The sequence below is a fragment of the Felis catus genome, chromosome C1 (assembly GCF_018350175.1).
Source record: "Felis catus isolate Fca126 chromosome C1, F.catus_Fca126_mat1.0, whole genome shotgun sequence".
Lineage (NCBI taxonomy): Eukaryota > Metazoa > Chordata > Mammalia > Carnivora > Felidae > Felis > Felis catus.
The window spans coordinates 165,133,952-165,157,951 of NC_058375.1; the positions used below are offsets into that span (position 1 = coordinate 165,133,952).

The 24,000-nt window shown below is 40.1% G+C and overlaps 1 long non-coding RNA gene across 4 annotated transcripts in view; it reads right to left on the bottom strand.

The window, feature by feature from the left end:
- The window catches only part of LOC111561878, a 172,635-nt gene that overhangs the window by 73,509 nt on the left and 75,126 nt on the right, over positions 1-24,000 (bottom strand). For 2 of the 4 annotated variants that reach the window (XR_006583338.1, XR_006583339.1), the window contains exons 2-6: positions 14,018-23,136; positions 12,103-12,230; positions 8,981-9,071; positions 8,231-8,309; positions 6,799-6,932 (exon numbers count right to left, since the gene is read on the bottom strand). This is a non-coding gene — a long non-coding RNA (uncharacterized LOC111561878). The remainder of the gene's footprint in view (positions 1-6,798; positions 6,933-8,230; positions 8,310-8,980; positions 9,072-12,102; positions 12,231-14,017; positions 23,137-24,000) is intronic. The other 2 variants (XR_006583340.1, XR_006583341.1) reach the window with 2 other exon arrangements.

A 24,000-nucleotide genomic window follows, 5' to 3' on the forward strand; every position in this document is an offset into this window, starting at 1 on the left:
ACGGCCCCCCACCAAATCTGACATGATGCTGATTTTTCCAAATAATGTTTTATTGGAACACGGTCACGTCCATTCAGTTACATATTACCTGTAGCTGTTTTCATGCTACAGTGGCAGAAATGAGTAGTTGTAACATTGATAGAGTGACCCACAAAACTGAATACTTACAGAACAAAAGATATGTTGACCCCTTTTCTACACAACAAATACGTTCAATGTTTCTTCTACCAATAATATTCAAGTAATAAATAAGCTAAATGTGTTTTGCTATATCTGCTTTCCTCTGCACCCATTCATTCAACATTTATTTAGTTCCTACTATAAGCCACACACAGTGACCTTTTTGTATGAGATCTCTAATGTACATACACTAAAACTCGGTGAGAGTTCTCTTAGCCACAATATTTAAAGAAGAAATGCTCTCATTCCAAAGTGAATTTTCAATGCTTTATAGCCATTAACATTTGCTTCCTGATCATCCCTTGCCTGAATTTAAAGTTTGGAACTAAATAACTAGATGAAGATTGTATCTCTTCTGGGTTTAGTAGCACATGCCTCACAGAAGAGGCATGTGCCTGTGTCTGACCAGCTCATCCAGCCTCCACTTGACCTTCTCCCACCCAACCCTGAGAAACCTTTCACTGAGCACAAGTTGAAAAGTACTGCTCTAGGGGCACCTGGGTGGCTCAGCTGGTTAAGCATCTGACTCTTGATTCTGGCTCAGGTCATGATCTCGTGGGTTGTCGGATTGAGCTCCGTGTCCAGCTCTGCGCTGACAGTGCGGAGCCTTCTTGGGATTCTCTCTTTCCGTCTCTGTCTCTGCCCCTGCCCTGCTCACACTCTCTCTCTAAAAATAAACAAACAAACTTTAAAAAAAAAGCACTGCTCTAGTCCATTCCTTTATGTCTATAAATCAAATAAACTACAGACCAATAGGGATCTATGCCTATTTTTAAAGGTCTTTAAACCAAAAAAAACTCCATAGTCTTCTAAAAGTAGCTCATTTCAACATCCACCAATTTCTCCAATGAGAAAGCCCTTTCCCTTGTCTTGTTCTGTTTAAATTCACTCACTTCTACCTATCTTCAGGGAGCTGACAAGTACTTTGTAGTATTCTCAACTCTGAATAACATGCTTCTGTGATTAGCAAGTGTAGGGAGGTTAAATCTTTTGGTTTCTTTGAGCTAATAAAAGAAACACTTCCATAATGAACAAATGTGCTATGAGAATTCTTCTCATACTGGGGAATTCTGCTCATTCTCACAAATTAATTCCCACATTAAAGTTCCTCAGAAAAGTCCTTTGAATGTCCTTTTAAAGATACTGAAGGTGTAGTGGTCTAACGAGAAGCTGTTCCATACAGATGACCATACAGGTGACAGTTGGTTTCTTGTTGCCCACTTGTTGTTCACTACTCAGTTTGCCGGTCCCTTGGAAATACAAACACTCCTAGAGACCCAAGAAATCAAGGGAACAGAGCCTGGCTCTTTGAAGCTGCTAGACTTGGTTGAGCCACTGTGTCCCAGATAAACTCACAAACCCCAGCCACTTACTACACAGCATGAAGACAGGTGAAAGAAAATAAGTAGATCAATGTAAACTCATCATTGTTTCCGGGAAAGAAACACAACTTACACTTTGCTTGTCTTTATACATAAAACAGGGCCTTCCATTTAAATTTCAGCAATAGGGGCACCTGGGTAGCTCAGTCAGTTAAGCGTCTGACCTCGGCTCAGGTCATGGTCTCACGGTTCGTGAGTTTGAGCCCCACGTTGGGCTCTGTGCTGGAAGCTCAGAGCCTGAAGCCTGCTTTGGATTCTGTGTCTCCTTCTCTCTCTCTCTCTCTCAAAAATAAATAAACACTAAATTTTTTTTTTTAATTTCAGCAATAATTACAATGAGAGACTCCACTGTGTCACCATGTTTACGGAGTCAAATTGCTAATTAGAGAAACAGTAAAATAATTTATAATACAATTAGACCCAGATACTATTCCTTCTGCTATAGTCATCAAAAAACTAACCTGGGGTAAGCACTGGCCTAGACATGAAATGATTTTGAGTGATGACCGTGGCTATTTACAATGCACCAGAATTACGGAAATGTTCTGAATTTGATCTGAAGTTCTTGGAAAATAGAATACTCTTAAAATAGCACAATTCAGAAAAGTAAGCCCAGGAGCAACAGAATTGGAACCTACTCAGTAAATACTGTTGGGCTCTGAGAGAGTGGCACCAAGCCACTGGGCCTCACAGCAAGTTTTCTACTCCAAATGGCAAGCCCTTTTAAAGCTATACATCTACTTCAATCCATTCATCCATCAGCAATAAAACTGTTTTGATGGGATTGATTTAATACTTGAGAGAGTCCTGAATTTGATAAATGCATGACAGCTGCTTATTTTGGCCTCTTTTGCATAGCTGTAGCTAGCTCTAGATAGAAAGTCCATTTTTTCCCTTTCTTTCATTTACCAGAATATATTCAGGGTAACTGTTACAAAGAGCCGAAAAGAATGGTTCCTAGAGTCTTTTTAGCACAGAAGTTGGGTACCATGCTGGAAACGGGCAGGGTGGCTGGACCCGGTGCTTAGAGCATAGTCTCTTTATAGAATAAGGAATAACATACCAATGTCACCATCCACAGACAGACCCTCCCTTCGTTCTCTTCAACCCCCTTCAAGTCATGAGAAGTCTCTTACCTTGTTTCTTCCAGCCACCATGGCTATCATTTTTGGATGACCCTTCCAGGCTACAGGAATGTTTTTGAGTTTCCTCAAGATGGCAAAGGCCTCTCACCCATCCCTAACTGACTGTTCATTCCCAACCCCTTACTTGACATTTCCTCCAGTCACAAACACCCAGGATGTCGTGTTTCTTTGCAGCAAGTCCAGAACTATCCCTTGGTGGCTTTATATCATCAATTAGAGATTATACATATTCTTTAGATTAAGTGGCACAAAGTAAACACAGGCATTGATGAATACCCTCCACTCAAGTTAGGGAGGTGGAGAGTTCGTTGCTGACCACAGATGCAGTGTGGTGAGCTAATGCTCCTTAGCTGAGAAGGTACAGTATAGTTTGCCCTGATAGCTTTCATTGACTAAAAGCACATAATCATACAATCATACTTGGATAAGGAGAAAATATACATTAACAGTATACTCTAAAAGACTACTATATGTACACATTTATACTTTTATATTTATTATACATTTTTATTTGGTTCTATAAACTTCAGAAAAATATTTTCAGAAACACATACTATTATACCAAATCAAGGTGATGTAAAATATGATATGCGTATTCTCCCTGGAAAATGCTTCAGATTTTTGAGAAAGACAGTCTAACTCTTCAGCTCTGCCTCTTAAATCTTCATTCCAAATTCAAGGGCAGTTTCAGAGGTCACTTTTTGCATCAGCAAAGCTCTTACTCTCCTGTGTTATTTCAGTGGGAAGCCTCTGGAAGACAGCTCTCCTTCACAGCTCAGGGGAGGAGGGTTCATGCCATTGGTGACACAGGCTCACTAAGACAAGGGGGGGCAGGGGGCAGGAGAAATAGTTGGATGGAAGAAGACAGACTGGGGGCTAGACTAGGCTGGGGGGGTGGGGCGGGGAGGCATGCAACGGAGGAGCGGGTGCAGTGGTCTCAGCCCTTATGATGAGGGCACTGAGATGGGTGTGAGGCTGTCTGATCTGATCTGCAGGGCAGGGAACCTCTAGAGAAGCACCTTTGCAAAGGTGACATGATGTCAAAAGATATTAAATTGGTGGCAGCAATCACATCTGTGCTCATAGTCTCACTTCATCTCATGTTACACAGCTTGATAGTCTCATAAGAGAATCTGGGACCTTCCAAAAGCAGTTTCTGGAATAGCAACACAAATTGTTACCATTATAATAAAAAGTCAGTATTTATTGAGACTAACTAGGTCCCATACATTAAACTGTGTGGTTTATACATTTATCTTTAACCTCCACAGCAGCCCAAAGTACTATGTATTGTTATCTTCATTTGAGAAATTAGGTTAGAGTGTTTAGATAAATATCCCCCAAGATTAACAGCTGTAAATTGTAAAGACAGGATTTGAATTTGGGTGTCCTGGACAGGGTAATCTTAGTTCCTGAAATGCCTCCTGACCCATTATGAGCTTCTGCTGTAAGGGAGGACCAATGCGTCTTACTATGCAGAGGAACAGGAATATATTCATTTAAAACAATAATAATGTCCTGAAACTAATGTAACATTTGTGTCAACTCTACCTCAGTAAACAGATAAAGAACAATTCCAAATAATGGAATTCATAGCATCATGAATGTGAAAATAAAATGTCTCAGTAAACAAGGCATGTGGGTCTGAGTTTTCACCTCATTCATATCTGTGTATTCTCAGACGCATTTCTCAGATGCATTATTCTCTTGGAATAGTACATAATTTACATATTTGCCTTTCACAGCACTTCTGGAACTATTTAAAGTTCAGAAAAATTATTCATCTCACAGCCTCATTGGTACATTAATTATTATAAAAATTATTAATTCAGTATTTGTGTTTAAGTTGGAAAAGTCCTTTCCCTAAAGCGCCATTTCCAGTTTCTGATCTTTTTTTAAAAGTTTATTTATTTATTTTGAGGTGGGGGAAGGGGCAGAGAGACAAGGAGAGAAAGAATCTCAAGCAGTCTCAGCACTGTCAGCGTAGAGCCCAACATGGGGCTCGAATTCATGAACCTGGACCATGAGATCATGATCTGAGCAGAAATCAAGAGTTGGATGCTTAACTAACTGAGCCACCCAGATGCCCCTCCAGTTTCTGATCTTAAGTGTGTCCAACAGAGCTCATGGCTGCTGTCCACATGGGCCCTCCAAGATGTCATGACACGTCTTCCTAGCTTTCTAACACCCCACTGTGATGCACACTCTTTGCCTTCTCAGATCCATAGACATCAGCAGCAGCCCTTGACCAACTCAACTGTAGTATGACCTCTTTTTTGAAGACGTTTTTCTAAATGACTACAACTCCATCCCTTTAATGCTCAACAGAACATCTTTCCTGCCTTTCCTCTCCAGTCAATGCAGAGAGTACCCCTGACATTATACTCTATTACTATTTACTGCTTACTCTGATGTTACGTACCATTTGCTTATTTTTCTGTACCCATTAGCATTTTATTAGTTTGTCCCTAATTATGATAATTTAATGGACTAAACATGGAAAGAAAAGCAACACCACAGGAGTATAGAAGATGTAAAGAAGGTGGCGAGGGGTGTCGAGCAGAGGGAGGTAGGTACTTGGGGAGTTATAATAACAGCTGTTGACTCAGGCCACCCAGTGCCCTAGAGGCTGACTCCAAAATTGGTTTACACACTGTATAGCAACACAGCCCATGCCCACACCCTCCCTCATTTAAAGGCTCAGCCTTCCAGAGACTCCAGCCCAAGGTTCTGTATTACAGAGCTATGCTTGGAAAAGGTAGCCTGGCCTGGCAGGTCGTGATGAAAGCAAGGTAGAGCAGCCAGTGTCGATGTCCTTTACACTGATGACTTTGACCAGAGGAGTCAACAGGAACATCAGCAGAGACCAGCAATTCCCTCGGGAAGCCAGGCAATGCCCAGTCTCTCTTCCCCCAGCCAAGACGGTCTGAGTCCAGAGCTTACAAACTAAGTGCCACACAGGCAGAGCAGGTGATGTAAATGAGTGAGGTGATCTGGAGTGCGACAATCAGGAGTACACCTGCAAACTGTAGTGTTCCTTCCCAGCAGAAAGAGCCAGCCACTTCTCAGTTTACCCCACTTGTTACCACATAGGATTGTGGTCTGTGTTGCCAGCTCCTCTGATTTTCCCAGAGAACTCAGAAACCCAGATTTTCATGTGAAGTCTGCCAGTTTTGAAATGTTATTGGCAATCTTTACCTATTTTTAAACTACATGTACCCTTGACACGCAGGTGTGACCTAAAGACTGACAGTTTGCAACCCCTGCGTGGTGCCCAAAAATCAAGGTCAGCTTCTTCTTTCTTTACATGCTCTTACTGCTTTTTCTCTGCCTTCTCCTCTTCTGTGCTGGCTCACATCATCCTAATCCTTCCATCCAAACCCTTGCTCCCTTTGCTAATGTCCTTTTAGCAAAATTCCACTTCATGGTTATATAAAAAGACCCAACCCCCCGGATCAAACACAGCAATTTATGGAAAATCAAAATGAGTAAAAATTTTTAAACCTGGCATTAAAAACCACCTAGTAGACCCCTCTGTCTCCTGAAGCCACTTTAGATGTATTAATATTTCAAAGGTTCATACTTGAATTTATTTTTTATTCCTATTTGATATTGCCTCATACATATGTGGTCTTTTTCTCTTTAAATTCTTGAGGTGAAAGGGTCGCTTCAGCTTCTCCTGTTCAACCACTTCCCAGAGGCCCCCCCAGTTCCTCTCCACAAATGTAAACATGCTAACATTCCAGTCCTCTCTCTTTGGAGTCAGGTGACAGTGGTTCCAGAAGCCCCTTTGGACTTTCTGGGGGTTCTAACCTGTCTGAGGAACCATGACTGTGACTGGAAGCTCTCTGAGGGAATTCTGCAGATATTTACCTAGCACCTCAGCAATGCAACTCTATGCCAACACTGAGAGGTGTTTTCATCCCACATTTCCTGGGTTCGTCCTGAGTTCTGGCCATTTCACAGAAAGAAGATGTCAAAAACAGGGCCAATCTTGCATCGAGAGAGAGTAGGTGATCACCTATATGCTGAAGATTTAGTAAAAAAAAAAAAAAAAAAAAAAAAACAATTAAAATGAAAAACTTCCCTACCTGTTCACGATGGCTAAAACCTCAGGCCAAGTTTTTCATTCCACCATGGAAGTGCGGGAGACTGTTCCCCAGGGAAAAGCATCGGCAAACATCAGTCCATCCTGAGGGGTAGATACCAGGTGTCAGGCATTTTCCTGAAAAAGCAAGAGGCAAGTGAGGAAAGATAGGGGCCATGAAGTCAGTGGGAGTCCCCACAAGGAAGGGACGAGGAACCTGAGAAGAGAGACTGGGCGGCCGCTGCACAATTTTGCCTGGATTTCTTTCCTACTGTCCTCCCACTTCACTCCTCCAGCAACCCTGGAGCATACTCTGGACCTTTGCCTGCCCGTTGGGGACAATTTGGGGAAATACTTTAATACTTCCTCCAGTCCCTAAGGCAAGATCAAAACCCCAACCCACCTTTCAGCCCCACGACCCCCACACCACCATTCAGGCCGCGGACACAGACAACGCAGGAGACAGATGAAATCTGCTGGAGTGTTCTGCTGCTAATTCCTGAGGCAAGCCCTTTCTTGCGGAGGAATTTCACTTTCCTGGTCCAACAGAGATACAACCCAGAGGGCAAACTCCCATGGTGGGTATAATTCTTTGGGTGAAATGTTTAGAAGAGTCCTGCCAACACAAAGCAGCAATTTCCATGCAAATTCATGCCTATGGGGGAAAATGCAATTGGCCCAACAACCACACTGATGGGACCTCCCCTTCCCACTCCAGTGGGGTGTAGAGGCACGGCTTGAAGGAAGAGATCTATCTGTTCAGCTTTTCTCCCTCTGAGCGTGCCAAACATAAACAACTCCTGCGTTTCGAAGGGGTGTTACTCCCCACTGCTGCTCAATGACAAGGACTGTGTGGAAATGGGAAGTCAAGTTCCCCCTCCTTCTCAGCGGGATCACAAGAACAAAGGCAGTGTTTTGTTGTTGTTTTTTTTTAAGAAAGAAAGAAAGAAAGAGTCAGGGCATTCATGTTTTGTGAAACCAAAAAGGCTGGTTTACCATGTGGAGTTTACAGAGAAAAATCATCATCATCATCATCATCATCATCATCATCATTCACTAACTTTGGTTAATTGGAGGGGACGACAGTGCTTGAACCCACCCCTATGGATTCTGATAGGCACGCTGGGGCAGTGGCAGATGTAGTGGTGGAAAGAGTTCAGGATCAGTAGATTGTTCTGGTCTCCACCACTAATATCAAGACGAACTGGGGGCAAATTGCAATAAGTGTGATGGAGCTGAACTAGTTCAGGGGTGTTTAAGTTGAGGTACAGGTACACTTGCCCTGGTGCATGAAGACTTTCCAAGGGAAGCGATAACTTTGGGGAATCAACTGCTAAATCTTCAGTCCTCTTTTCTGAAATTAATTTGTCTAAGATCATGCCACAAGGACTTTTTTCCCCCAGTAGTTCTCTTTCTACTTTGCAAGGAAAGCATACCCTTCGCCCACCACGGTCCTACTCAGGTGCGTTGTCCTGGGGTGTCAGAACATCCATGGCTTCCTTCTGAGGGAGAGTCCTTTGAGAGAAAGTCAAGAGAGATTCAGAAACATATTGAAAGCAGGAGAAAAACTCATTGTGAGCCTCTTTTGTTCCTTCTTCCTTCCCCTCACTTCCTTCTTTTCTTCCTCCACTCTTTTTTTTTTTTAACTTTATATGTTCTATAGTTTATTTGGCATGTAATGAGTGTGAGATGCTCTTCCTTCACTTCTTAAGAGTCAGAATTCAGGAGCAAGAAGATTTCAAAGGGTTGCATGCTAACACCCTTCTTTGAATTAAAAAATGAAGTGAGATTTTTTTTCTGACATAAAGCAAGTCCAATTTGGCAGAACAGTTTGACAATAAGGACTAGCTTTGCCAATTAATTTATGTGATGGACACTCTCCATAAAGTTAATGAGCTAAATCTGCAGCTCCAAAGTTTTGATGAAAATATATTTTAATCACAGATATGATATTCAGGACATTATCTAATACGTACTTTCCAACTACTTAAATTTATGATAAAAAATTTTAGATGTCAACTCAAAAAGAACCTTGCAGAATTCTTTCATGGAGTATATGAGCAAAAAACCAAGACTGATGCCACTAGTCAAGCTGGTTCTTTCCAGGTCAGAGTGCTCGTGAATTTCCTTGGTATCTTCTCTTTCCCCCTCTCTCTGCACCCAGTTCCATACCTCACTCTCCCTACCTTGCTTTACTGCCTTCTCAGTCATAGCATTTGAGAGTCCTTGGTCACTAGTGTTCAGTATCCTTTTCAGCCCCCACAAATTAAAACACACCTGAAAAAAAACAGAAAAGAAGAGGGAGAAACTGTGGGAGCCGGGCATAAAGTCCCCAAAATATTTCCTAAATAATTCGACCATCTTACAGATGAGGGGACCAGGAAGAACAGACTGGATATCTCAACTGTTTCATAAAAATATAATGAACTCATTCTGTTCCCCATCTCCCCGTTGGACTAATTTAATATTTCCTTCCCACTCAAAAGAGATAGATATGATATTCAAGGCCAAACAAAGTAGCAACTTTTCTTTTTAGTCTCTTTTTTTTTTATTTTAGTACAGTTGACATTTAATATTAGTTTTAGGCGTACAACATAGTGGTTCAACATTTACAGACATTACAAAATGATAGCCATAGTCTAGTCACCATTTGTGGCCATACAAAATTCTTACAATATCATTCACTATATTTCTTATGTTGTACTTGTCATCCCCATGACTTATTTATTTTATAACTGGAAGTTTGTACCTCTTAATCCCCTTCACCTATTTTCCCATTCCCTCATCCCCTCCCCCTCTGGAAACCACCCATTTATTCTCTGTATTTATGAGTCTGTTTCTGGTTTTTGCTATTTGTTTGCTTTGTTTTTTAGATTCCACATATAAGTGAAATCATGCAGTATTTGTCTTTGTCTGACTTATTTCACTTAACATAGCACCCTCTAGGTCCATTCATGTTATCCTAAATTGCAAGATTTTCTTATTTTTAATGGCTATGTAATATTCCATCATGTAAATACACCACATCTTTATCCAGTCATTCATCAATGGACATCTAGGTTGCTTTCATATCTTGACTATCATGAATAATGCTGCAATGAACACAGGAGTGCATATGTCTTTTCAAATAGTGTTTTCAGTTTCTTCGAGGAAACACCCAGAAGTGGAATTACTGGATCATATGGTACTACTATTTTTAGGTTTTTGAGGAAGTTCCTCACTGTTTTCCAGAATGCAACCTTTCTTTTTAACTTTGTTTGTAATGCATTCCAGTGACACATTTCTCTCTCTCTCTTTTTTTTTTTTTTTTTTTTTGTCCACAGTGACCACTGTTGGATGTAAAGATAAGAAGAAAAAAGTACTTAGATGTATAGATAAAGATAGATATATGTAGAGGCAGAGGTAGAGATATCTCCAATTCCCTTTGCTTTCTTTATAGAAGGCTGGAATGATGAGAATGTCTATTGTTATCAACAAACCTCAGAAAAGGAGATAAACTCCTGATGGCTCTGATTAGCTACACTAGCCAGTTGGCTTTTGCTCTAGACAAAATTTAAAAAATTTTCATCCCATGCCCCTTTGGTCATCTGGTGAATCCTTCTTCCCCCCCCCCCCCCCCCCCCCAGCGTGGCTGTATACTTTTTTGCTCATTGTGGTAACACTTAACATGAGATGTACCTTTTAACAAAATTGTTTACGTGTACAATACACTTAAAAAGAACATTTGTATTGCATTATACACTTAAAAAGAACATGTAACATAAGGTCTACCCTCTTAGTGAATTTTGATGTATGATGTATGTACAGGACTGTTAGCTATAGGCACTATGCTGTGCAGTAGATCTCAAGGACTTCTTCATCTTGCATAACCAAAACTTTGTGCCTTTTGACCACCATCTCCCATTTCCATCTCCTCCACTGCCAGCCTCTGTTACCCAACATTCTACCCTCTGCTTCTGTAACCCTATTTCAGATTCCTCATGTAAGTGAGATCATATAGTATTTGTCTTTCTGTTTCTGGCTTATTTCACTTAGCATAATGCCCACCCAATCCACCCATCCATTCAATTCAAATGGCAGGATTTTCTTCTTTTTTAAGGCTGAATAATATTCTGTTGCATAAATATACCACATTTTCTTTATCCATTCATCCACCAATAGACATTTTGGTTATTTCCATATCTTGGCTATTGTGTATAGTACTGCAATTAACATGGGAGTGCAAATATCTCTTTAGGATCCCCATTTCAATTCTTTGGGAGGTGATTACATAGACCTCGTCTCAGAATACATAAAACAAATGAGTAACATTGCAAAAGCAGATAAATATCTTAAAAGACTGTTATCAAAATATTTTTAAAAGCAATTTTGTGACATAGTAATATATGTGCTTTTTAACAAATGTATTAAATAGCAGGATAAGCATATTATCCTGGAATAATATCTATCATAATTTTAAGGTAGTCATGGGGTGCATGGATGGATCAGTCAGCCAAGCATCAGGCTCTTGATTTCGGCTCAGGTCATGATCTTGCAGTTCATGGGATTGAGCCCTGTGTCGAGCTCTGCACTGATAGAGTGGAGCCTGCTTGGGATTATTTCTCCCCCTCTCTCTCTGCCCCTCCCCTGCTCACTCTCTCTCCCTCTCTTTCTAAAAATAAATAAATAAACACTTAAAAATATATAAAGTAGTAATTAGTGTAAATGATATTTTGAAAATACCTGCAACAACTGTAATATGTTATAAAATATATATAATTTGGTGATGATTCACAGATACTGCCAATATTGCTGGCGTTTGTTGGCTATATATATAATAAAAGAAAATGTTACATTTCAATTAGAGCTTAGTGTAAATAAAGACTTCTGTTTTTTTTTTCCCCATCCAAATTCATGGATACCCTGCTCTAAATAAACTGTGATTCAGGAAATATTTTGAAGGCCTTCCTACCTTCCTTTTTCTCCCTCTTTACTATTCTGGTTGACTCTTCCCTCCCAGAGCACCTACCCTAGGGTAGTTTCGATTAGCTGATGTAATGGCTCATGAACAACCACCACCATTCATTGACTGTCTACCATTTTGCATACATTACTTGTATGCCTTATAACAACCATCCAAGATATTTTATGAATGAAACAACTGAAGCTCAGAGAGGTTAAATAACTTTCCCAAGGCAGCAAAGCAGAAGATTTGGTATTTAAACTCAGGTCTATATGGCTTAAAGCTTCTTCTCATTTCCACTACTTACACTGTCTCCTTTGGACTTAGAAATTTTGCATCTTAATAGGGAGTATAAAAACCAAATACCTTCAAGAAATAGATTTGTAATGGAATTTCAGGCATGATCAGAGGTAGAGCTATTCAGAAATGAGAAGTCTTTAGATACTCTCTACATCTTGCAATACCAGTGACTCTTCTCACTCACGGCCCCATTTCTGCAAAGAGGTAAGGAACAGGGTCAAACCATAGAAATCTATCCCTAATCCCTGTAAGGGCTGCACAAGTTACAGAATGTTTTAATACCTTTGAAAGAAAAAGAGAGATTATGAAAAAGATATTTTTAACCTGGCTGACATTGTCAGCAGAGTTCTAGATGCATTCTGGGTGTTTTGTTTTAATTACTCCAGACATAGTAAAGAAACTATGATCTCTCCCTTATGAAGGAAGAACTGCGTGCCAAAAATGATTAAGAAAATGACATGGGGGGCACCTGGGTGGCTCAGTCAGTTAAGTGCCGGACTTCGGCTCAGGTCATGATCTCACAGTTTGTGGGTTCAAGCCCCACATTGGGCTCTGTGCTGAAAACTCAGAGCCTGGAGCCTGCTTTGGTTTCTGTGTCTCCCTCTCTCTCTGCCCCTCTCCCACTTTCTCTCTCTCTCTCTCTCTCTCTCAAAAATAAATAAACATTAAAAAATTAAAAAAAAAAAAAAAAAGAAAATGACATGGAGGGCTTTCCACATCTGTGCAACTTCACCGTGGCTTTCTGTTGTTACAAGTAGATTTCCCAAATCCTAAAAGGAAGAACGTGTTGGGCAGAGGAAGGAGGGCGTCTGAAACACTTTCACAGACTAAGTTCGCAAACAACTTGAAGGCAGCGTCCTCGAATCAGACTATAAGCCTCCCACAGGAAGGGATCGCATCTTTGGCATGTCTATACTCCTGAGCAGCCAGAGCAGGGTCTGGAACAGAAGAGGCTCACAGTGATTGTTTAACTGAACTAGGGCAGTACCAGCCTGGGAACTTCCTCTGTAACCCTTCAGGACATGCAGGCATTTCCCTGTCAGTAAAGGACACTCAGTGCTTCTAGCAGGTTGGTTTCCAGGCCATAAACATCTGGACAATGCTGTCTTATTAACCATTGAGATGGATGCACCTCTTTATGTCTTCCTTTTATCCTTCTCTCCTACCATGCTTCTTTCTACTTTAAGGCAGAACTGGTAAGTATTATACCTACTACAACCTCTGGATGACAGATCTCATTTGACTTTTTACTAATATTTGTCAAGCTCAAACATATGGTATTCTATTGAGTGCATTACAAAATTAAGATGGATGGGAATGGTTTATCTCTAATGGTTTTTATACCACAAACATTACAAAAAAAAATCTGCACTAGTGTCCAACTAAATTTTCTCCAGTCTGCCTTATCTAGCATTAAGTCTAAGAAGCCTTACAACAAATATTCATTAAGCACTTATTCTGAGCTTTGTACTATTCTAGGTACAAGGAGTAGGGAATACAGTGTGATAAGTGCTGAGCAGCAGTATCAGTGAAGATCTACAAATGAACAAAGAAGTAATACATTTTTGTAGCGCTTCCTATTTTTTAAATTACTTTCACACATACTAGCTCATGTTTTTCTCAAGGCCACATTTCGTTCCCTAGGTGGTAAGTACAGCAGGTATTATTAGCAAGTATTAACAAGGCCATAGAACTTGCCCAAGTTCTGGCAGTGTGTCAGTAGGAGACCTAAAACTAGAATCCAAACCACAAAGATCTAGCCCAGTACTTGAGACACAATCTTCACAATCCATTCCTTCTCCAGGCAGATTGCTTTCCCATATAACCAGTGTCACTCCATAAAACTGTGCATATATTCTGAGATCTCATAATCCCACTCACAATGGAGACCTCTGTCGTTCGACATCTGCCCCAAAGTTCCACATGCAATTATTCTGCCAGGTCAATGAATAGAAATGGTTAACAAACTATGAATTCATACTTAGGGATTCCACTTATCTGTTGTTGATGATTTTGTCTATCAGGAATTTGGGCTGGGCTCAGCTGGGTGATTCACCTATTCCACATGATGTTGATGGTGATCATGCTGCTGCATTCAGCTGACAGATGGCCTCAATCACATGTCTGGCACCTTATAGGGGAAGGCAAGTGGCTGTAACACTGGGACTATCAGCCAGAGCACCTGAACATGACCCTGCCAGTATGGCAGCTTCAGGGTAATAGGACTTCTTGCCTAGAGTCTCAGGGCTCAAGAGTGAGAGGTAGAAGTTCCATGTCTTTTGTGACCTAGCCTCAGAAGTGACATAGCATCACTTCCATAATATTCTTTTGGCCAAAGCAGTCACAAGCCTGTCCCAATTCAACAGAAGAGGCATAGACCCCTATGTCTTCATAAGAAGGGCATCAAAGGACTCATGGCCATGTTTTAAAATACATATGGGTTTCTTATAATTCCTTTTCTTGGCCAAGAGTTATTTCCATTTCCATCCCACCCATTTCTTCTTCTCAGTCACCCAAGTTTTCTAGCCTTCCTCTACCTGTTCTGCACACTCTGAATGTTCCTGTCCCTTGTAGTATTGCATTGGATGGTCACCTCCTGAATTGTACCCTCATTACACAAGATTCTCAGTCACTGGCTATGGCTACATGAGGTATACACAAGGGACTGAGTCCCCATTACGTTTCCTTTTTTTTCCTTTTTAAAAAAATTTTTTATTGTCTAATTTACATCCAAGTTAGTTAGCATATGGTGTCCATTATGTTTATTTAAAGGTGCTGTTGCTGGCGGTTTAGTGCCAGGAATGGCTTTTCTCTCCATTGGTGCTGCTTTTGCATTACTCAGTCCCTGAGGCATCCTGCTACTTCCTTGTACACATGTCAGCTCTGAACTGATCTCTGCCAATTGAAAGTGGACTGTCAGAGTTGAGCCTTTACCAATAAGAGGTTTTGTACTTAACAGTACACTTGAGATTGAAGTGCAAAGTGGATAAGAATACAAGCTTTGGGATCAGAAAGATCTGGATCTCTAATCCCTGCATCATCACTCACCGTGTGACCTTGTCCAAGCTACTTAATATTGCTAAGACTTGGTTTCCTAGTCTGTAAAATGGAGACAAAGAGATATACTTCATAGGGTTGTCAAAGGAATTAAAAGGGACTATGTAGAAAGAGCAATTATCACATTGCCTGTTACTCAGTAAATACCCACTAAATGCTAATGTTAGGAGTAGTAGCAGTGGTAATTAACAGTATCTAACTGGTAAAGGACCATGACGATATAAAGTAAAGTACTCATGAACATGCAAATGAGTTTTTAAAGCTCCAGTCCTTTCTCTATAGGTGCATAAACTGGACTCAAAGAAAATCTGTGTACGAATATGGGTATGGACATAATTATACACGTGTTAAGTCAAAATAATTTTTTCTTTCCACCAGGTATATTTTATTTATATTTCTTAAATGTCCAGATAGGTATTTTTCTATCAGTCATTCACACCAGCTTTTTAAGTAATTTTTGCTGAGAGAATCTACCTGTCTTGGAAAAGCATTCAAATTCAGTGGTTGGTCTCAGCAGATCACAAAGAATATGGCATGATGAAAATGTCTCCAGGGCATCATAAAGTAACACTTCAATATTTAAGATGGCTGGATTTACTCCAAGGACTGAGACAGACTGCCTATCACCAGCTCAGCTTCAGAATATAGTTCTTGGCTCCAGTCTGCAGTTCAATGAATGTGATCAGTACAAATACAAGGTGAATAAATCTTAAAGATACTGAACTAAGTTCTTTCCCAAGACAAGAACACAAGGGACAAGACCATCTTGATTAATCGATGCCCATGCTAGTATTTCATCTTGGACTAGCTGATGTGAAAGTTCATGTTATTGACTCCCTACTTGAATCTTCCTTGGAAAAAAGCAATATTCTGCGTTGAATTGGTTATTATCACAACACCGTCTCCATAGTTAAGATCTGTCAATATTCCTTTATCTGGGAGATGCTTAAGGTTCAAGGTTTTACTGGTCCTGACATGAAGTAATCTGCATTACAATTCATGTCACTTACACAGTTCAACCTTTCTGGACAAGTAAGAATCCTCCCAACGAGGACTATATTTACCTACCATTCATCTACAGCTGTGCAGAGGAAACTGGGTGGAGGATAGAGTTAAGGACATTTTAGGGAGTCTGAAATTTTACTTCTCAATAGACAGCAAAGGACTGGAGGAAACATGAAAAGTTCCTAGGTTTGGTGTAAGCAGAGTGTATTAATTACCTGGGGCTGCCATAACAAGGTACCATAAACTGAGTGGCCTATCGTCTCATAGTTCTGAAGGCTACAAGTCCAAAATCAAAGTGTCAACAGGATTGGTTCCTCCTAAGAGCTATGAGGAAGAATCTGTTCCATGGCTCTCCTAGTTTCTGGTGGCCCCAGGCATTCCTTGGCTTATGGCTTCCTAACTCCAATTTCTGCCCCCATCTTCACATAGCCGTTTTCTCCTGTGTGGATTTACATCATCTTCCCTCCATGCATGCCTATCTCTGTGTCCAAATTTCTTTTACACAGGGACATTTGTCATATTGGATTAGGGCCCAGTCTAATGATCTCATTTTAACTCAGTTGCCTCTACAAAGAACCTATTTCCAAATATTCTGAGGACCTGGGGGTTAGGACTTCAACAAATCCTTTTTGGGAGACACTATTTAATCCATAATATATAGTAGGCAAAACTTTGAGCAAAACAGAATAAGGAAATGGTGCAGTCATATTACAGCAATGGGGGGCCCAGGAAAAATGCCAAAGTAATATAAAATATTCCCATTCTACTGTTCTAAAACCATCTCTCCATTGGTTAGTCTCCTTTTCTGCAAGCCACTATGTACATCATTCCACTTTCAATCTCTGTAATTCAAAGCAAAGAAAACAGTTCTCCCAGTTCTGTTCTGGGAAATCTAGCTGAACCAAATAGGTTCATCTGTTAGGTACAAGGTTCCCCTGAGTTTTCTGTATTTGTTATTTCTTTAGCAAGAGAATTTGGAATAACTCGCAGCCCCTTGCTTTGTATCTTATTTTGCTAAGAGTAATACATGTGCATGGTAATTATCATTAGACATGCGTTAGTTGTAAATTGATAAAAACCCTTCCAAATGCTGGAACAGTGACCTCATCCTTCTCAGAAGAATGTTTTTCCTCTCTTCACCTCTAGCCTCTACTTCTTAGAACCAACACCACTCAGTAAAGGTTTATATAAAGAACCTACAGTATTTATGATGTTCTTAGGCCATAAATAATGCCTCTGCCACAGACTAGACTCCTGGAAATGGACTTCCAGTTTCTCTCAAGTACACTTCAAGGAAGAACACTATGAATCTGGGAATATCTCCTTCTTTTACCAAAAGAACATATTTTAAGCTTTTGAACGTCCTAAAGGACTAGCTGCAAATACTGTGTTAGAAATGAGGGGCAAGAGACCACTTAATAGAAACCATACCTGAATCCAACTTTGGATATACGTGAGACTTTGAGATTGTGCTCCACAGCAGAAACAATAATGTAGAAAGTAAAGCCAATGTAAGAACTGTATAGACTCATCTTTTTAACTGCAATCTTCCTCCTAGATTGGGTGCTGAGTTTTGAATATTCCAAAGTCAAAAGAGGAGCCATGGTTCAAGAGATACATAGGGGCACCTGACTGGCTCAGTTGGTAGAGCATGCGACTCTTGATCTGGAGGTCGTGAGTTCAAGCCCCATATTGGGCATAGAGCTTACTTTTAAAAAAGAGAGAGAGAGATGTAAAGAAACATTATGGAAAACTGCCTACTCACTGGAATTTATAGAGTTATAGAATTATAACTAATTGTAATAAATTTGAAAATGAAGTATCAGCATCAAAGCAGCATTTAGTTGCAACATAGTTTTACTTGAGTAATGGATATTACAGAAAATCAAGTTGTGGAAGGTGCATTTACAGCAACAGCAAGATTCATGTCCAACATGTAGATTTCTGGATCTTTCAAAAAGTGCCAGCAGGTGCTTGATGAAAGAAAAAGAAATATTAGAATCATCTTCCTCAAACTTGACCTATTAATTTCAGAGATAGAAGTCATTTAGCTTAATTGTTGTTTGGCTACTTGTGCTAGAGTACTAGTTTTAGATATTTTTCTTTCAAGTTCAACTGTAGCTTTATCATACATACATATTTTGTCACATATCATAATATCAATATGTTGTAATAACTAACTGGAATAGTTATGTTGATGATCTCAAAACTAGGACAGTCCTTTGAGATCATCTAACCTTTCAAAGTGACTTTTACAAACCTATCACTGTATCTCATATAAGCTTCCAACAACTCTGAATGAGAGGTAGAAAAGATGTTATTAACTCAAAAGAATACAGAGGTCCAGAATGGATGTGGGACATGCCCAAACTCACCCATAAGACAGAGCCAGGCCCTCACACTTCATGCTCTCTGCCATTTCTCATGCCCTTTGCCATTTCTATTTCATGTCTGTATCATCTCCAAACACTTAGCTCACATCTTAGTGACAATTACTCTCCCCAATCTTTGGCCATAATTCTCAGTAACAGAATCACCCATGATGACAACCACAACCTTTCTCAACTGCTGTCACTTTCAACTCCATCACACTTTAGCCCCAACTTGGGTTTTCCCACTGCTAAGAACTTTTCACCTCTAAGATTTCTAGTCAATTATTTTCTGATACAGTCTCCTCACTTTCTTCTTCCATCCTCACCTCTCTATCTGCCTTTTGCCATCGTCAGTCAGTCAATAAACACCTATTGAGAACCTACTGCATCCAGGCCTGGGAAATCAGTGGCAGGCTAGTTAACTACCAGCCCAGCCTATACTGAATCTCCCCCATCAGCCGAGTCTACCCTTTGACCTCTTAGTCCTTTGGCAGCTCCCCATACCCAGTCCACACTTGCTCTGAAGGCCTCAACAGTCCCCCGGTAATGTATGGTCATTTCAACTTTACCCTCTCCAGCATCCTAAAATTCTTCAGTTCGCTGATCTTCCAATCCCCATATCTGAGTCGATTCATCATTCATATTCTTTGCTCCAATATTACCTTGCTGCTGGTTAAGATCATAAATCTATGATGACGAGGTCCATCACAAATTCAAGTTCTCCAACTTGACCCAAGACTTTTAAATTACTCCAAGAATTCCAGGAAGAATTTAAAAAAAAATGGGTGGAAATTTTGAAGATGCAGATTTGGGTTTGAAATAAGATAACAACTTATAATCACATTGGTCAACCAGGAACGAAATAGTAACGAGCTCAGCGTTACTGTTGGTGCTTAAATAAAGTTCAGGAATTCCCAAACATGACTGGCTAGAAGGATCCCTTGGAGAGATTTTTTTGAAATACAGAATCCCAAATCCTACTTCAGATTAGTGAATCAGAACGTCTGGGCAGTGTATTTCTAAAGCTCCCTAGAAAATTCTGATGCAGCCAATCCCCAGACTGACATTAGGGTCCCCCTGCGCTATACTATTGACTGTGGTTTTTTTCAGGACACAATGAAAGGGATTTCTTCACTGAAGAGGAGTCTGGGTTGGATGATCAGCCTTTACATTTTATTTCCTCTACTTTTTTTCTCCTCTATCTGAACCCAAAACCTGTTAGTGTTACCTATTGCTTACACTCCTTCTCTGCCCCACATATGGCATTTAGAAGCCCCCCCCCCCCACATTGATGCAGCCTGGAAGCACAATCCCCACGGCCACCCCAGGTCAGCCGTGCCAGTCCAGGATTCCTGCCAGTCTACAAATGGCGGCGATGAATGCACATGTGAATCCTGTTCCTTCCACATCCACAAACATGAAGCACCGCAACTTCTCTTAATTTTCCCACTAATAGGGACTGGCGGCTTGCTTTACACTCCACTGCTCTCTTGCCTCATTTGTAATGACTTTATGTTAGCCAAAATGAATGTTTCTTCATGTCTGCCCTTACAGCAGAAGTAAAGACAAGATGAACATCATGTCTTTGCTGGACTAAACACTTAAATACACTGCTCCTGCAGTGGCCTTGGTGGGTTCTACTGAGTGCAGCTTATGTCACTGCTTTTGAAACATCTTTATGGTCAGTGACAAGATCAAGCATTACCTCCAGTGATGGTAAGATCCAAATAGCCACTTCCAGTAACATCCCTGAAGATGAGTCATGGTCTGATCAGTTGATTTATAATAAACCTCCCCAACATGTATCTTGATAAAAGCAGACCTTTCAGGAGTTTTTTAAAGTTCCCAACACAGCTTTCCTTTTCATACTTTTCAGTTGCCAAATTATACAAAATTAGAATTTTCCTCATTTACTATGGATTTGATCGATTACATAGTCCTTAAAGATGTTACCTGCAGATATAGTTGCTTGACCCCAATTTCATATACACACACAAAAATAGATAATACTCTAAATGTTATCTCTTCTTGTCTTTTTTCATTAAATTGCAAAAGGTTTCATACAGGTCAGCATAGCTGGTGCCTCCTTATTTTCATTTCTGTAACAATCCTCTTTATTATTAATAACAGTTATGGCAATAAAAGTAGTAATAATGTCTACATTTCTTCCCAAGACCACAAAGGTCTTGGCCCTGGGTACCAACATGCACTAAAATATACAACAGAGGCTGTGTATCTTTTTTTTTTTTAACATCTTGAATGTCTGAAACAATTTTCCTTTAGTTACTATGAAATTTCTAACAACTCCCAGTTACTAAAGGCAAGAGAGTGGTAAATAACAATAATAATAATTTCCTTTTGACCTTTTAACAGAAGCTTCACATTTTCAGTCTTTCAAGTCTCATATACACATCAATCATAAATTCAATGAAACTGAAAAGACACTGGAGAAACACTTCCGTTTCTTCTTAAGGAAGAATGAAGGCCAGAAATGACATAGGGGTTTTTCTAACAGGGAAAGTACCTAGAGAAGGCAACCATGACTTATCTAGAAGTACACTGTGTTTCTGAGGAAAGATGGGCTTCGGGCCCCCAGTCTGGACTATTCTCACTCTGAATCATTTGCCCTTCCTCTTCCCTTATTAAAACAGGCTTTTGGAAATGCAACTTCTCTTCAATTCATCTGGTAGACCCCTTACTATCAGTGAAATAGACTTTAATATGTTGGTTGTTTTTTTTTCCAGGCACCACCCCTACTAATCCACAAGGTGACTGGGTCAAGAGGCGCAGACCAAGCGCTTCTGAAGCACAGAAAGATGAAAATGATTAAACAAAAGCCCCCGTTTAGCCCAGACTCTATTTTTTCTTCATTTCAATTTACTAAACACTTACAGAACTTTTACAGTCCTGGAATAAATGCCCTGGAAAATTGAGCCTGGTTGAGGCTTAAATTCTAAGCTTCATAAGGAGATGGAATCCCAGGTGAGGGTGGTAATGGAAAAGAGAGCTGAGGCAGGTAAGACTGGGAAGCAAATGCAAGATATTGTCTTTCAAAATTAGCCCCTTCACAAAGAGACAGTCTCCCAGGATAAGCTATAGAGAAAGCTTTCCTCAGAACAGTCCGTCAAGGGGTAGAAAGATAAATTACCCATCAGCACGCTCCCATCTATTAGATCCTGGAGCCATACCAAGTCAGTCACCACCCAGCAACTGCAGTGGGAGACGTCCAGAGCTCCAGCAAGACAGGCAAAGCATCTGAGGTGGCACAAAAGAGATTTCTGATACACTTACCACATGCAATGAAATGTCTTGTATACTATTTCCTACTCAAATGTGGCTACCAAAATTACAGTTAAATATGTCTGAACTGTCTTCAAGTCACAACCAAAGAGAAAATACCTCCTGATCACTGGTTTCCTTTGAAAAAAAAACATTATCTAATAATAGTATATAATTTTTTAAGGATTTGTTTTCACCTATGAATTTCATTTACAAACAATAAGCATTCATCAAAGAAAGAAACAGCTGATCTTCTGGATAACTTTTGCTTGCTGAAGCGCCTCTAGATTAGCAGAATTAAATAAATATCAAATAATGGCTTCTAAGGAAACACTAAGAAACCAAGCGAGCTCTCTAGGCAGTCACTGTGCCAGGAAGGCAGTTGCACAAACGACTGACTTTCTCAACAGAGTAGTGCGAGCACGACATCCAGTGCTACGAGAGAAAGGGGAGAAATTTAGGAAAAATAAATCACTCCCTTTGTTAGTATGCAAATAAATTATTTATACACAAAGAATATGAGCAAACGAGTTATAATGCAGAAAGTCTCTTACAAAGAAATTTTTTAAATTCATCTGCCTGGAAAAATTAAAAAAAACTTTTTCTTCTTATCCTACCATATTTTCCACTAAATTGTTTATGCCAAAATAACTGTGCATCTGATGAAATCTGAACCAAGTGTCATTGGATACATCTTTAATTGTGATTAAAACACTTCAGCTCAGTCTAATTTCTTTTGGTCCCAAGGGTGTCCAAATGTCCTTAAGCACAAATGACTCTACCATTGTTACCACCATCATTAAGTATTTGGATTGAGTTGAAAATTCATTTTGGATAATAATGTCTTATGTTAAAGAAGTCATTTATTTGAAAGCACAGAAGACAACTTAATTCTACTGTGTACCAAGTCTTAACTTGCCATGAATTAGCCATTCAGGGGTCTTACACCATTAACCCCAAATCCTTGGACTACATTTATTTTCAGTTTGTTCAAAATTCTTGAAAAAAATATCTGTTACTTATATTTGATTATTCTCTACCTACAAGGAAAATAAGAAGTCTGCTCAGGCCCTCCAAAATAGCATTGGGACCTTATCTTCTTGTAGGACTAGTCCATACAAAAGATGTCTTAGCCCCTGTACCAGCCTTCCAGGGTTGCCATAATAATGCACCACACAAAGACTGAGGGGATTAAACAACAGAAATTTATTGCATCCTTTTCTGGAAACTAGAAGACCAAAATCAAGGTGTTAGCAGGTTGTTTCCTTCTAAGGGCTGTGAGAGAAGGATCTGTTCCTGGCATCTTTTCCTTGGGAGGCAGATGGCTGTTTTCTCCCTGTCTCTTCACATCATCTTATGTCTATGGAAGTCTCTGTGTCCAAAGTTCCTTTTTTGATAAAGACAACAGTCATACTGGATTAGAGTCCACTATAATGATCTCATTTTCATTCGATTACCTCTAAAGGATGCTATTTCCAAATAAAGTCACATTCTTAGGTACTAGGCATGTGAAGAAATCTTTACATCTTGAACATGTGAATTTGGAAAGGAGCACAATTCAGCCCGTAACTCTCACACTCTTGCATCTTGATTATATAGTCTGCAAAGATGGGTTCCGTGCTGGTAATGGCAGAGGTTAGAATGCAGTTTCCAGTTGTCCAGTCAGAGCCCTTGGCTGGCTGTGACAACTCCAATAAGTCATTCAACCTCCTTAAGCTCCTTTTCTTCATCTGTAAAATGGGAATGGTAATAGTTTCTACCCGATAGGATTGCAGTGAGGATTAAACAGTCAATCCATGTGAAGTGCTCAGCTCGGTGTCTGGCACATAGTAAGTGCTCCTGATATGTTGCTTATTATTAACATGAATTATTATTAACCAAAATGATCAATCTAAAAGCGAAGGTCATAAACCCAGTGGTGAGAGAAAACAGTTTCTCCTTTTCCTCTCCAACCACCTTAAAGTCCCCTTTACATAAGGCTGCCTTTCAAATTAAGACAGACTCGCAGATCCACACTGTCAGGAACAGTTGGTTTAGAATTACAATGACAATGGATGCCTGGATGGCTTAGTAGGTTGAGTGTCTGACTCTTGATCTTGGCTTAGGTCATGATCTCATGGTTTGTGGGATTGAACCCCGCGTCAAGCTCTGTGATGACAGTGTGGAGCTTGCATAAGATTCTCTCTCTACTCCTCCTCCCTTTGCTCTCTCTCTCTCTCTCTCTCTCAAAATAAGTAAATAGCCTTAAAAA